We start from the raw sequence: 16,139 nt of genomic DNA on the forward strand, positions 1-16,139 counted from the left end.
AAACAAAAACTTTTATGAAATACATTAACATAAAATGTCCGTCAATTTTCTAACCTAATTATTTTTTATATTGGTAAAAATTAATTTTATTGTTAAGGCTTGATTCATCTATGTATCTTTGATAGGTTTGCAGAGCTACAATTAATGTAAAAATGTAAATTTTTAAATGGAGAAATAACTTTAATTAGGAACATAACATTAATATGAAAAATAGTCAATATGCCAAAATATTTAAACAAAAAAAGACAAGTACCACATTTGTAACCAATTGTATAGCAAGAACTTTTTGAACATGCTAATGTTGTTATAAGAAAAATATTGGTGGTTGATTTTTGTTTAACTTAAAAAAGTCATTGCTACTACAAAGATTTAAAGGAACAAAATATTTTTCTTCACAGGTTTTTTTTAAGGTAGGCAAATGTTACATAGTTAGAACCAAGTTTTACAAATCAATTGTTGATTGATTCTTTTCCTTCCTTCTCAACCCTACCCATCATCATGATGGCCAAGACAATAAAGTAAAAAGTGGAATTAATTAAGTTTGGCTTCTTGGTAAAACTTCCTTTGGAATTTAAAGTGAGAGTGTGTTGAAGAGACTGGTTAACATGAAGTTTGGGGATTACCTAGGGATTCAAATGATCCATGCCATCCCTGTCTCCCATTAACAAGGATAATTAGTGAAAAATTTGAATTTTTCAGAGGCCACAGTATTCTAATTTCTGAAGCATAGACTTTTATACATAAACATTAATTTTAAGTTTGTTTTTTTATTCCCTCACATTTTTAATTTTTTACATCTGAAAATAAAAGATGTTAATGGTATTTTGAAAAAAAAAAAAATCTTCCTTAACCTTGCAGAGACTAAATAGAATCATGGAAAAAGCATGGGATCTAGAAATCACAGATACACCTTTGAATCCTAGATCTCTTTGATTCACTACTTGGATAAGTCACTCAGTCTCTCTGTGTGATTTCTTTGATCTTATGAAAGTAAATATTAACTACAATGCAAAGAAATATTTATTATCACTGTGTATTATTAAGTACCATTTTATCTCTTACATGTGTAATGACAAAGAATTTTTAATGTATCTTTCCTAATATGTGAGTTCAGAGATTAAGTAAAAATGGCATGACATTTATTTTCTCATTTTGATGTCCTAAATTATGACACATATATAAGTATATACTGTAGATAAGGAGTTTCCATAAAAGCACAGAGAAAGGGAGGCAGGAGACAGATAAAAAGATGGTAAGTTGTGTGTACCATAAGTCTGGAAAGGTTATGAGGCACCAGGACCTTTGATTTTAGAGTAAGATGACATAGTTGGCAGTAAGAAATAATCCAAAAATTTTATGCAGAGAATTGACATGATCAGATCTTTACCTATGGAGGGCTACTGCAAAACAATTTAAGGGTGAATTGGAAAGGAAAACAAAAACTACTAACAGGCCACTTAGACTGTTGTAGGTAATTGGTAATGTTTAAGTGCCTATTCTATGGTTAAAGCATTAAGGATAGAAAGAAAATTAATTCAAGAGATTGTAGAAGGCAATGTGGTGTAGTGGATAGAATGCTGGATTTGGAATTAAGAAGACTTGGGTTAAATACTGCTTTTGGCAGTTACTAATAGTCACTATGTGGTGACTCTAGGCAGGTCACCACATAACCAGATCTGATTATCCCTAGGGATGCCTTCTCATCTTTTGTAATTCTTATCAATGTTTCTTTCTCCCCTCCTCCCCATGGATCCCATGTAGAGAATATATCCAGCTTACCAGAGGACTTCATCTAGCTCTGATGAAGTAAATGCTATTGCAACACTTAACATTGTTCATCTGTTATTTCTTAGGTTCTCATTTAATGATAAGGCTACTTCCTTTTCTTACCATACTTCTGCTTCATTATATTCCTTATACCACTTTATAGCATATGGGTTTTGTTTAAAATATATTTCAGTCTACATGTGCTCACCATGTATCTTTCCATTCTTCTTTAGGTCAGGTACAATACTGATTTGATTCATTGGAGACTAGTCTTTCCAGATTACCAATCATATCATAAAAAGCTAGCTAGCATTACTTGGAGAATGTATTAAAAATATCTCTGTATCCATGCATATGTGCATGTATGTCTGTGTGTGTGTGTTGCAATGTACTTTTGGATCATTAGAAGCACTAAATCAGGATCACTCATTCTCTACTACCTGTGCATTCTTGGGCCTCACTGCTCATCTCCAATTCCTGTCCCAGTACAATAGATATACAAGAATACCACTATCTGGTCAATAATACTTTTCATCCAAATAGTTTTTCTTGTTTAAATTATTTAGCCAATTTCTTTTGAAACATGGATTTTATTAAATCATAACATTTATTATGAATGCCCTGTAATGTTTTGAGGCTTGATGAAATCTTGCTATTCTGTGAACAAACACTTCATCTCTTATTCTTATTCCCCATCCTTGATCCTACTCTGACTATTGATGTCCTTGTCTTCCTTTAAGTACTAATTCAAATGCCATATTCTACAGAGAGCCCTCTTAATTTCAGTACTTTCTCTATTTTAATAATTTTCTATTTATTCTATATATAGCTTTATAAAAATTTTTGCATGTTGTCTTCCCCATTAAATTGAAAACTCTTTGAGGGAAAGGACCATCTTTTTGCCTCTCTATATTCACAATGCTTAGCCCAATGCTTGGCACAAAGTAGATCCTACTAAAGTTTTATTGAGTGAATGAATATAATTTAAGAATAGAGCATCTGGAGGACCTCACTTTGTATAAGGAATCTTTTTTCATGCAAAAATGAGAGGATATTTTAACAGTTTTATCTATAATTTGTCAAAAAATATTGTATATTTTTATATATACATGGAAAAATATTTGGGGGTGAGAAGTTTTAAGACTAGTTGTCTGCATCTTTTAATCATTCAATGGCTAGAGTGCTCAGCCGAGATCTTCCAGATTTCAAATCTGTCCTTGGACACTTAATAACTGTGTGACCCTGGGCAAATCACTTCCCCCTGTTTTAGTTTTCTCATCTGTAAAATGAGGTGGAGAAGGAAATGGCAACTCCAATGTCTCTGCCAAGAAAATCCCAAATGGGATTGCAAAGAGTTGGACACAACAGTAATTCATGAAGTACTCACTGTGACAGACACTGATTGTGGAAACCATTTTTTGTACAAGATAAACTTGATATATATGTAATAAATGTGTTAATTGTTATTTATGTCTTCTTGAATGTTTTTTGAGGGTATTAATTTTGTGTGTGACTTTTTCCCCATTCTGATTTTCTTAAACCTTCTTAACCTCTCACTTGTATTTGACACTGACTACCTTTGCCTCCTGGATATGCTAATCTCTTTGGGTTTTCATGACATTGCTGTCACCTGATTCTTCTACCTTTCTGAACACTCTCTCAGATTCCTTTGCAGTATTAACTTCTGTATTCTGCATGTATCCATGTATCACAGGGCTCTGCTCTGGGTCTTTTTTCTTATTGATCCTGTTAACTCTCCTGGGTTTAGGTATCAGTTCTATGGAGCTATTTCCCAGATCTATAGATTCAGCCCCTATCTCTCTTATTGTCAAACTGGATGTCCCAGAGATTTACTCAACATATGTTAGCATTAAACTTTTTTCTTGGCAAATCTGTCTTTCTACCAGATTGTCCTATTTCTGCTCAAGGTATGTCATTCCAGGATTGTAACATTGATATTATTCTTTACTTTTCCTTCCACATCTGTAGTTAGTTGCCAAATCTTAACCATTTATATTTCTACAAGTCTTATATTTATTCCTTTTTCTCTCTCAGCTGCTGTATTCATTTAGATGGTCTTCACTTCCGCACAGATGATTGTTACACCCTCCTGATTGGTTGGTCTGTCTGCCTCCAGACTGTCTTTCACACTTTGCAAAAGTGATTTTCATTAAGTTCAAATTTGACCATGTTGCTCCCTCTTTCAATTGATCAGTACTTCCATATTGTCTCTAGGTTCAAATAAAAACTCTTCTGTTGAACTTTTATAGTCATTTACTACCTGACACATACTTTCCAGGAAATCTAGCAGAGTTGGCTTTCTCTAATTTTTACAGGACATTTCATCTTTTATCTTTGTGTCTTTATACTCACCATCCTCTATGCCTGGAATGTGATCTTTTCTCCCTTTGCCTCAAAGACAATGCCCTCAAGTACTGTCTTGTATATGGAGCTTTTCTTGGTTCCTCTTATCTGCTACTACCCAAACTTTCAAGCTACCTTTTATTTAAATGTTGTGTAGTTATTTATATTGATCTTTTTGTATTGATTCTATGTATACTTATACATTAACTTATTGTAAATAATTATTCCCTTTTTAAAATGTAAACTCCTTGAGAGTAAGGATGATTTCATTCCTACTATCATTAGAGTTTAGCACAGTGCCTGTGATATTTTGGTAAACATTTATTCAATTCTTCCAAAATTATAATTCCTCCAACATGAACTCTCTTCCACGAGTATATGCTCTGATCTGGCCACTTGATCTTCTGAATACTATTTCAGTTTGCTTTGTAGGACAGCAAATATTAAATAAGTTCTAGGACCTGGGTTAAATCTCACCTTTGATATGCTATCTGTATCATCTTGACAAGTCACTTAAGTTCCCTGAGCTTAAGTTTTCTCAGTTATATAATAAGATTGGATTAGATAATCCCCTGACATTCCTTTTGGTTTACGGTTCTATGAGAAGTATGTAAAAACCTATGTCTTGCCACTGCACCCAGATGGCTCTAGAGGAGAAAGTGAGTCAAGTGACCTTGCCCAGCATTCCCTCTTTTAAATCCAACTCACTCACATGTCATGGCATCACTTCCCTGATTGGTCCTCTTCTAGAATGTAGCACAGACAACAGCAACAACAAGGAGTATTAAGATCCAAATGTGAACTTTTTATTGTCATTGATGATGAAAGTAGGTCATTATAAAACACAATTGTTTGATTTTCTTTCCTTTGAATGACCTGCCAGTTTTGGATTTGAATGCCTGACGGATGATAAAAGTTGGTTAGGTCTCCTGTCAAGCCTTTTTTATGTATTTTTTTTTTGGGGGGGGTGGGAGGAGAGGCTGGCTTCTAACTTTTTCTTGCAATACCGTGAGATAATATTATTCACAATCTTCCACTATGCTGCTCTAATGTTTTACTAAGTTATATGTATTGTTATATGGCGCTGCCTTTGGCTATTATTGTTTACATTTATATATTATATAAACATTATTGTTAATTTGGCAAGTAAATCAATTGTTTACTGACTAAATCATCTTCTGTGTTCTCCTGGGAACAAATACCCTAGGAACAAAAATTTTTGATGGAATTTGTGGTAATGTTAGTCTTTTTGCCTACTTAAAATTACTGAAGGTCATTTTACAACATATTTCATGAGAGAAAAACTAGCAAAAGGATCTTGCAGAATCATTTTCTGTTTTCGTTGTCAGTGTACCGTAGTGCTCTGTCCTCAGCCTCTTTTTCTTCTGAGATTTCTCTTTTGACCTTAGTAATTCCTGTGTGTTCCACTGTGGTTACAATGCAAATGAGTCCCAGATCACATCTTTCTCTCATCTTACTTCATATCTCTGGACTTCTTATCTCTACATGCATGTTAGAGATCCATGTAGATGTATAATAGGAATCGCTAAGTTCATGTCCAGAACAGAACTCGTTATCTTCATTTGCAAATCACCCAAAGTTCCCTGTTTTTGTATAGGACATTGCCATTTTTTAGTCATTAAGTTTGCAATATACATAATTCTTCTACTTATCCTGCCCTACCTCCCCATATCAAACCAATTTCCAAACACTGTCATTTTTGCATTTCATCCTTTCACATCACAGGCATCTTATTTCAGTGTCTCATCACCTTTCTCCTAGACTTTTGTAGCAGACTTTTCATTTTCATTGAGTTCCCACTGTTGAATTGAGTAAACTGAGATATTGAAAGTTTTAAAGTAACTTAATATTTGAGGCCAAATGACAAATGAGTGTTAGATCTGAAAGCCAAATTTTGGTCCTCTTGGTGGAAGAGTGAGCAGAGCCTGAGCCTGGCCCCTTCTTGAAATGGAAATTTTAAGAACTGACCAATCAGAGGAAAAGATCATAGGGACTTTCACTGTATACTGTATCTCCCTTCTATATAGTTCCCTCCCCAGTGATAGAATGTAAATCACTTAATAATATTACTAGATTGTTGGTTTCATTTGCGACTTATAGTTCTCTAGTGCTTCTCATATATATATATATATATATATACATATATATATAAACTTTGTTGGTTGTGAGCATCTAGGAAAGAGAAGAAAAAAAGGGAGGAAAAAATTTTGCAAAGGAAATTCTTTAGTTTTTAGCAAACTTAGATAGTTTATCTTAAAGATATTAAAAAAAAATTGAATGTCATTAAAAATGTCTGAGTAGAAGAAAAAGCTAATGCTCAGCTTGAGGAATAAAATTTGTAGTGTCTAGGGCAAAGGAAAATGTGTATAGATTGGCAAAAGAGATCAACATTTGTATTAGAAAGTATGGTTAGAGTAAGTCAATCTACCAATTAATTTTTTTTTTTTTTTTTTTTTTTTTTTTTTGTAATCCTACATGGTAAATGAAGGGAGGAGGAAGGACAAGATTTTATCAACATAGTTTTGCATTAAGAACAAGTGTCCTGCATATCTATTTTTGTGCAGTTTTCTAAAAATTTACTTTTATCAAGGATATTTTGTTCCTATAACTCTTATACTCTTTTCCTTTTTTGATTACATCTCAATTTTTATTCATTCATAAGGGTTGAAGGCCTCTCATACTATCATTGGAATTCAGGCTGCCCAGTGGAATGAATAAGTGGAAAGATTGTTATGACTAGGTGTGCACAACTTCCAGCAATAGATAGTCCTCTCTCATAACTTTAATGTAGTGTTAAGGAATATTTAACAAGATTTTTTAATGGAGTTAAAATCCAATGATAAACTTTTACCACTATTTAAAGACTCCTTTGCAAATGCCATCAGTGTTTCAAGATGCAAAATATTTACGGACTGAACTTAAATTTCTTAATTACTTAAATTTTAATTTAAAATTAAATTAAAATTAAATTCTAAATTACTTAAATTTCTGCAAAAAGTCAGTTGGCTAATATGTAGCCAATTTAGCAGTTATACTTGTTTAATCCTGTTTTTGCTTTTGTGATATTAAAAAATATTATGCTTGCATGATGTTAAATGTGAGTGTACTTTTTAAATGCCAAAATTAATTATCTATGCTTTTTCATTTGTTTGTACCCAGTTGCCATTTCTGTGAAACAGAGACATTTGTTACTAGCATGGTTCATCAGCTGCCTGGGACAAAAGCATATAATACCTGTTGAACAGCTGGAGAAATGAAGACTGTGATCTCTGCAGTACAGTTATCTTCATTACTGTAACGTGCCTACATTTTAAGGCTGCCTTCTCAGTGTAATCCTCTGTGCTTCAAAATTTTATTTTGTGTACTTTGTATTCACTACACAGAATAAGCACTTTTTTTCCTTAAATGCAGATACATATTGACTGTATTTCCCTGAGACAAGCTGAAAAACATTTTGAGTAAGCAATTTGGAATTAATAATTCAAGATTTGATAAATGTGCATGTGCCACAGTCAAGTGTTCCTTGTATTTAGTTTGTTTTATTTTATTTAATTTTTTTTGTGGCAAAAGAAACTTAGACATACAGATCAAATAACATTTGCATTCTTGTAATGTAAGGTTTATTTCTCGCATTAATTTTTTTTCAAGAAAAGCAAATTTTACATTAGTTGATAAGCCCCACCACATGTTCTCTGTATTTTATTGCTCATTGGATAAAAGCAAGATTACACTTAAATGCCACAGGGTAGGTAAAGAAAAATTTAATTGATAAGGATAACCTAATTATTCTTAAGCAATCCAAGGAACTGTTTAAATAATTAACTATAAATTTCCCCTCACAATTCCTCTCATCTATGTTTAAGGGCATCAGAAAACAAAAAAGCAAGCAGATCAGAGTGCTGTTTCATTTGTTGGATCACCCTTTAACCTTCCACTAGTCATTCCACTCCCAATGTTGTATACCATTCTTAAGGCATGAAAATTCTCAGGGCCAAATCCGTGCTTCAGGTATCTGTATGTAGTGTGAAAGGCATCTATCTATAAAATTAAAACTGCACTTCTTGCTTGAACAGACAGTTCATTAACCACTATCTTAATTATTCTTTGCAAATTAAATAGCATTTCCCCAAAATGTTAATTCTAAAGTCATGTATCTCAACTGTTTCTATCCTATAATTCATCATAAACCAAATAGCTTCACAAACATTTTTTGTATTGACTTTTAACTTGTTGATTCTTGAAATCATAATATCATAGAATTAGAGCTGAAAGGGACTTTATAGTTCATTAAGTTCAACTCATCTTCTTCCAGATGAGGAGTCAGGGGCCCATGGAATTAAGTGACTTGCTTTAGGTCACACAGCTAGTTAGGTTTCTGAGGTAGAATTAGAAACTATAGGCTTCCTGACTTCAGATCCAGGGCTTTGTTTACTAGGCCATGATAAGATGAATGTAACAAGCCATTCTTCATAGATAATACTGCAGACTGACCAACCTTAGGACTAGATGTCAGTTCTTTGGTTAGTAGTGATGATAAATTCCATATACTTTTCCCATTTCTCTGTACATTGCTGAGACAGCTGCCAAGATCACTGTGTGATCATGAAACATAGGAAAGGTAATCATACCCTGTAAGTTTAAAACTTACAATTTTGGCTTAATGAGTATTAATACTTTTAAGCCAGTTGAGCTAACCGATGTGTGTATGTATATTTTTCTTGGTGACATTAGCTTAACTAGTTAGGACACGGTCATGGTGAAAGCCAGGTGCATGATTTTGATCCTGGTATGGGCTATTTAACCTTGCACAAGCAAACACTTTTGTGATCACCAGCTTCAATCTCTGGCTTTCCATTTGTCAAGATGTGTGCTGTTTGTTGGTCAGTGAGCAGACAGGCAAGAATATGGCTGAGCTAGCACAAATTCATCATCACTACCATGAAAACAAAAAGTCCATTTTCAGCAGAGTCATCTTCATACATGTACATGTGACATATTGAATATTCAAGGCCATGGAACTGTTTAATTAGTTAATACTTCCCCTTGAATCTTATTTTAAAAGTCATTTCTAAATCAGTGCAGCTCATTTTATTTAACTTATTACATCAGTTATAATTCTTTAATAATCAGAAATGCAGGATAATTTGTTAAGGTGACATGGCAATATTGATAAATCTAATGTGAATGTTTCAAGTACTGAATTTCTTGTCCCTATGGGACATTTATAAAATAAACAAAACTCTTACAAAATAGCCTTAAGAGTATTAATGGTTCCTTAAGTAAATATGAACACATCTTAGTATTAGCACAGACTTGACTCACTTCTCAAGCTTAGTACATTACAAGATTTTAGAAGATGGAGCTCTTTTTATTAGGTGTATTTTTCTTTAGAAAGAGAACCCTAAAAGCTGCCAATTTTCTATTATCCTTGAGTTATTTGGATTCTATTTATTTAATTTTATTCTATTTGTTACAAAAAATGCACCTTGTGGCCAGAGGGCAAAGAATATGATTAATTTCACAAAGGCTTGTTTTTCAGAGTTGAATGTTTTCCTATCCATACTATTTACACTTGAAACTGTTGGTAGGAACTTCACAGTCAGTAACCTAAAAACAACCAAAAAAGACCTGTTTAAAGGTATGATTTTCCAAAAGCAAGTTTTCCTACAGATGTTTGTATAAATTCTCTTTTTGCAATACAATATGACCTCTGGTAAGGGTGTCAGAGCAGGTATGTTTGTGTGACTGAATGGCATGGCCACTGGGAACTCTGTTCCACCTTACAAAACAAAGTAAAATAATTGTTCCAGAGTGTTCTGACGTTCTTGAAATTATCTCTGCAGTTGCTTCTCTATCATCTTATTTATATATCTTTCCATTATCCTTAAAGGGTGATAATGGGGGAAGCTGTAAAGAATTGTGTTGAAAACATTTAACATCTGTATACATGTAGAGAAAGATTTTGGAGGAAAACGTATCAAAGCAAAAAGAGTAGCAAAGGACAGTAATGATACCTTTAGTCTTCTCTTTCCCTAGTTCTTACTGAAAGTGTTATTAACTCAAAAGATCAAGCTATTACTTTTCTCAATATTGTTTCTGCTATGCAAATGTTGTTTGTTTATGTTTAAGATCCTCCACTCACACTTTTCAGCAAACTTAGTTTGCAAACTATTTTTTTTAATTTCTTTTATCCCTGGCTTTGGGTTGTAAATAGCCTATAATGTACATTGAATTTCACATTGTAAGATTTTTATTTTATTCCTTGTATTATATTAAGCAAAAATCCTTATGTATATGAAAGTACATAATAAATATATTTGCTTTGCAGTGAATATTTTTTTGTTTTCATTTCACTTTTTAGGCCAGCTTTAGAATTAAGTATTAAATTCTCTATAAAATATGCTTAAATTATTTTGCATTTTAAATACCAAAATAACAATGTTAACATTTTGCCAATGGGAAAAATGAAGACAGAGAAAGATACTGAAAAAGACAATTGAAGCAGGATTTCTGCTTGTCCAATAATATCTTAAATATCTCTGTTATACATCCTAAACTTTATCTGATTATCTATATTGCTACTTCATAATTTCAGGGATTCAAGTTATTCAAATAAAATTCATATCTTTTTCTGACGGACAAAGAGATATATGGTCACTGTAAATCCAAGATTAATAGGATTGCTGCCAAGCCATGATTTCTCTTTTTACGTAGTATTTTTGTCTTTTCTCATTGAATAATTGTTGAATGCTTTCAATCATTCTTTTACTTCTTTCCCCTCAAGACATACCAACTAGTACATACCAGTATTTTTCAAAAGTCACTCTTCTATATGAAGCTAAAAAGATGTTTCCTTTCAGTTTTTAAAACAATGGATTTTGTCAATGTAAATTGCTTAGATATTACTTAATATTTTTTTTATCTCACCTTCCTAAAAACCTATAGCCTTACATAGTAATAATATAAGAGCTAGAATGAATGCTAGATCTCATTCAAACAATTCATTTTATTTTTTAATTTACTTGATACATTTTTACATCATCTACATTTTCAAATGTATGTCTCCCAGAAAAACAACCCTTGTTAAAAAAAAAAGAATTTTTTTTAAGTTTAGCAAAATTAACCAGTACATAAAAGACTGAAGTATATACCATTCAGCACCAGTGCTAGTAACCTTTTCAAATATGTAGAGGAATTCCCTTTTGATATTTCTTTTTTGAGGAGTGGAGGGAGACAAGATGGCAGAGTAGAAGCACTGAGCTGAGTTCCCAACATTCCTTTTCAAATAACTTTAATGGCAAATTAGATTTGGAGATGGCAGATCCAACAAAAAGGTCAGAGAGATATTTTTCTAGCCTAAGGCAACTTTTAGGAGATTCAGGAGACATTGTGATATGCAGGGTGGAGACTGACCCAGAGCCCATATGGGTGAAATACCAGAGGTGGAACTGCAGCAGCCCCTGGAACAGATGGAGCTTTGGGACCACTCAAGACAGTGCCAGTAAGGACTCTTGACAACTGGTCAGAAAGAGATTGCAAGTGATTCCTGTGCTAACTAAGAGAGGACATAGGATTGGTCACTGGCAACTCATATCTGCCCACTTTTGGTTCACAGTTCAAGAGTCAAGAGAGAGCAGGAGCCATTGAGGAACAGTATCACTGGTTAACAAGGGATCAGGTACCCTGCTGAGAAGTATCACTTCTACTACCAAGGGAGCAGGGGCTTTGAAGAGCAAAATCACTTGAAATCCCAAGGGATCAAGAGCTCTTCCTGAGTAAATACTAGAACAGAGCAGGATATCAGTGACCATATATCTTGGCAGCTCACACCACTTTGGGAAAAAAAACTTTTAAACTCTTGGAATTAGCTCTAAACAATAGTGCAAAAAAAACCTAAGACAGGTCAGTGGCCCTTCCCATGCTAAAATCAAAGTCCAACATTGACATAAAGTTCAAAATCAAAAAGGTGGAAAAATGAGTAAATGACCCCCCCAAAAAAAACAAACAAACAAAACACCAGGTTGACAGGAAAGATCAAGACACAAACTCAGAAGAATATGAAATCAAAACTGTTACATGCAAAGCCTCAAAGGAAAAAATGTGGCTAGGACACAAACTTAAGAATTGGAAGGAATTAAAAAGTTAAATTCACTGTCAGTGGTAGAGGAAAATTTAGGTAAAAGTGTATTGGTGAAGAAAGAAAAGACAGTAGTTTGTAAAAGAGGCACAAAAAAATCTGAAAAAAACACCTTGACAAAATTGAACAAATGGAAAAAGGTACAAAACTTCAGCAATCAAAACTCCTTAAAAAGAAGAAATGGCCAAATGGTAAAGGAGGTATAAATATACACTGAAAAAAATAATTCCTTAAAAATTAGAATTGGACTGATAAATGATCAAAGGATATGAATAGACAATTTTCAGATGGTGAAATTGAAACTATTTCCACTCATATGAAAGACTTCCAAATCACTATAGATCAGAGAAATGCAAATTAAGACAACTCTGAGATACCACTACACACGTCAGATTGGCTAAGAGGACAGGAAAAAATAATGATGAATGTTGGAGGGGATGCGGGAAAACTGGGACACTGATGCAGTGTTGGTGGAGTTGTGAATGAATCCAGCCATTCTGGAGAGCAATCTGGAATTATGCCCAAAAAGTTATCAAACTGTGCATACCCTTTGATCCAGCAGTGTTTCTACTGGGCTTATACCCCAAGGGACCTGTATGTTTGTGGCAGCCCTGTTTGTAGTCTAGAAACTAGAAAATGAATGGATCCCCATCAATTGGAGAATGGTTGGGTAAATTGTGGTATATGAATGTTATGGAATATTATTGTTCTGTAAGAAACAACCAACAGGATGAATACAGAGAGGTTTGGAGAGACTGACATGAACTGATGCTAAGTGAAATGAACAGAACCAGGAGATCATTATATACTTCAACAAAGATACTGTATGAGGATGTATTTTGATGGAAGTAAAGTTCTTCGACAAAGAGAAGATCTAACTCAGTTTCAATTGATCAATGAGGGACAGAAGCAGCTATACCCAAAGAAAGAACATTAGGAAATGAATATTGTAAACTATTTGCATTTTTGTTTTTCTTCCTGGGTTATTTTTACCTTCTGAATCCAACTCTTCCTGTACCACAATAGAACTGTTCGGTTCTGCACACACATATTGTATCTAGGAAATACTGTGACATATTTAACATGTATAGGACTGCTTGCCATCTTGGGGAGGGGGTGGAGGGAGGGAGGGGAAAAGTCGGAACAGAAGTGAGTGTGAGGGATAATGTTGTAAAAAATTACCCAGACATGGGTTCTGTCAATAAAAAGTTATAATTATTAAAAAAAAATTAGAATTGGACAAATAGAAGTTAATGACTCCAGGAGATATCACAAAATAGTAAAATAGTCATAAAAATAGAAAAAAAAATAATAGATATCAAAAATAACTGATTTGGAAAATAGAGAAAAGATATTTAAGATTTATTAATGTATTAATTATTATTAAAGATAATGAATATGATAAGGGAAAACATCAAAATATGTAGGACACAACAAAGTAATACTTAGAGGAAAATGCATATCTCTACATGCATACATCAACAAAAGAAAGAAACAGCAGATCAACTAATTGCATATGAAACTTTAAAAAGCTAGAAAAAAGAACATTAAATATCTTCAAATAAAGACCAAAATAGAAGTCTCAAAAATTAAAGGAGAAATTAATAAAATTGAAAGTAAAAGGCACACCTACTAAGCTAATAACAGTAGGAGCTTGTTTTATGGAAATGTCAATGAAGATTAATTATTGGTTGATTTTATTTTTTAAAAATTACCAGCATCCAAATAAAAAGATTGAATGTGCCATCAATGAAGAGAAATTAAAGGAATTATTGGAAGATATTTTACCCAATTATGTAGCATCAAAATGGACAATGTCAGTAAAATAGATGAATATTTATAAAAATAAAAACTGCCTAGATTAACAGAAAATGAAATGGGATAATTAAATGACAAATTAAAAGAAATTGGCCATCATAAATGAACTTAAAAATATACTGAAAACTAAATGGAATTAGAAGACAATTCTAAGAAACTTTTTAAAAGGACAATCTCAATACTATATAAGCTATTTTTTAAAAATTCATTAACAAATACAAATTCATTTTATGATACAAATATTATTTTGATATCTAAGCCAGATAGAGCAGAAACTGCAAAAGGAAATTATAACTACTTTTTATATCAAAGCAAAAAATAAATAAACGAGTAAGGAAATTTCAGCAATATATCAGAAAGATCATATTCTGTGAACAGGTGGGACTTATACCAAAAATATAGGAATGGTTCAATATTACAAAAATTGGCAGCATAATTGGTCACCTCAATTACAAAAATCTTGTGATTATATCAATAGGATACAGAAAAGGCTTTTTACAATAGACCACATCCATTTCTATTAAAAACTACTAGAAAACATGAATAAATGGAGCCTTTCTTTAAATAAATGATATCTAAAACCCAAAGCAAACAAAATGCTTTTTCATCAATCCCTTCTCATTACAAAGAAAGACAGATTGGAGAAATACTAATTTTTTCTATGGGTAGGTCCAAACAATAAAATAAAATGACAACTTTACCTAAATTAATTTACTTATTCCATGGATTACCCATCAAACTAGCAAAGAATTATTTTCTAGAACTAAGGAAAAAATAAAAATTCATCTGGAAGAGCAAAAGGTCAATAATATCAAGGAAAACAATGAAGAAAAATGTTGAAAGAAAGACAGCCTCTTAGTAGCAGATTTCAAAGTAGATCGAAAAATGGTTATCCTGAAATAATCTGGTGTGGCTAAGAAATTGAATGATATGTCAGTGAAGTAGATTAAATACACCATACACTTAGTAAATGATCATAGTAATATACTGTTTGATAAACCCAGATACTCCAGCTTTGATATAAGAACTCAACATTTTACAACAGTTGCTGGGAAAACTGGAAAGCATTTCAGAAATGAGTCATAGACCAACATTTCTCAAAGTATATTAAGGCAAGATCAAAAGGGATAAATGATTTAGATATAAAGGGTGATATCTTAAGTAAACTAAAATAATATGGAAGAATGTAGCCATCAGATCTATGGATATGAGAAGGGTTTGTGACCAAACATGAGATAAAGAGGATTGCAGTAAGTCAAATGGATAACTGATTACATGAAATTTTTAAAAATTAATTAGTTAATGCAATTACAATTAGAAGGAAAACAGGAAATTGGGTCAGAAAATTTATAGCAAGCTTTTTTTTTTTCTTATGAAGACTTCATTTCTTAAATAGGAAACGGAGTTAAATTCATAAGAATATGAGCCATTCCCTAGTTAATAAATGGTCAAAGAATATAAACAGCTAGTTTAAAGAACAAGAAATCAAAGTTATCTATAGTTACATGACAAAGTGCTTTAAATCACTATGAAAGAAAAACAATGTAAAATAGCTCTAATACTACTTCACATCAATCAGATTGGCTAATGACAGAAAAGGAAAATGACAAATGCTGGAAGAAAATGTGAGGAAATTGGGACACTAATGTAATGTTGCTGCTGTGAATTGGTCCAACCCATCTGGAGAAAAATTTGGAATTATGCTAAAGGATTATAAAACTTAAATTACATATCCATTGATCCAGTAATGCCATTTCTAGTCTGCTTTATCAGTGGGTGGGAGAAAATGACAGAATTTATCATTTAAAATTTCAAAATATTGATAGTTTTGCAAATTTTATATGTAATTGGAAAATATGGAACAAAATAAAAATCTATTTAAAAAAAAAAAAAACTTTTATTTTTTGAGACCTAGCTTCACCATTTCAATTTTCCAGAATACAATTCTGTTGTTCTTTCTATTTTCATGGTTATATTCATTGTGTATTGTTAGAATTCTTACAAGGTGCTAAGTCAGTTATCTAATTTAGCA

At 32.5% G+C, this 16,139-nt stretch overlaps 1 protein-coding gene across 3 annotated transcripts in view; it reads left to right on the forward strand.

The window, feature by feature from the left end:
* The window catches only part of ANKRD50 (ankyrin repeat domain 50), a 69,804-nt gene extending 59,320 nt beyond the window's left edge, over positions 1–10,484 (forward strand). For all 3 annotated transcript variants that reach the window (XM_031942969.1, XM_031942968.1, XM_031942967.1), the window contains exon 5: positions 7,312–10,484. The gene's annotated coding sequence lies outside the window, so the exon portion shown is untranslated. The remainder of the gene's footprint in view (positions 1–7,311) is intronic.
* The last annotated feature ends 5,655 nt before the right edge of the window (positions 10,485–16,139 follow it).

This window comes from Sarcophilus harrisii, chromosome 6 (assembly GCF_902635505.1).
Source record: "Sarcophilus harrisii chromosome 6, mSarHar1.11, whole genome shotgun sequence".
NCBI classification, from domain to species: Eukaryota; Metazoa; Chordata; class Mammalia; order Dasyuromorphia; family Dasyuridae; genus Sarcophilus; species Sarcophilus harrisii.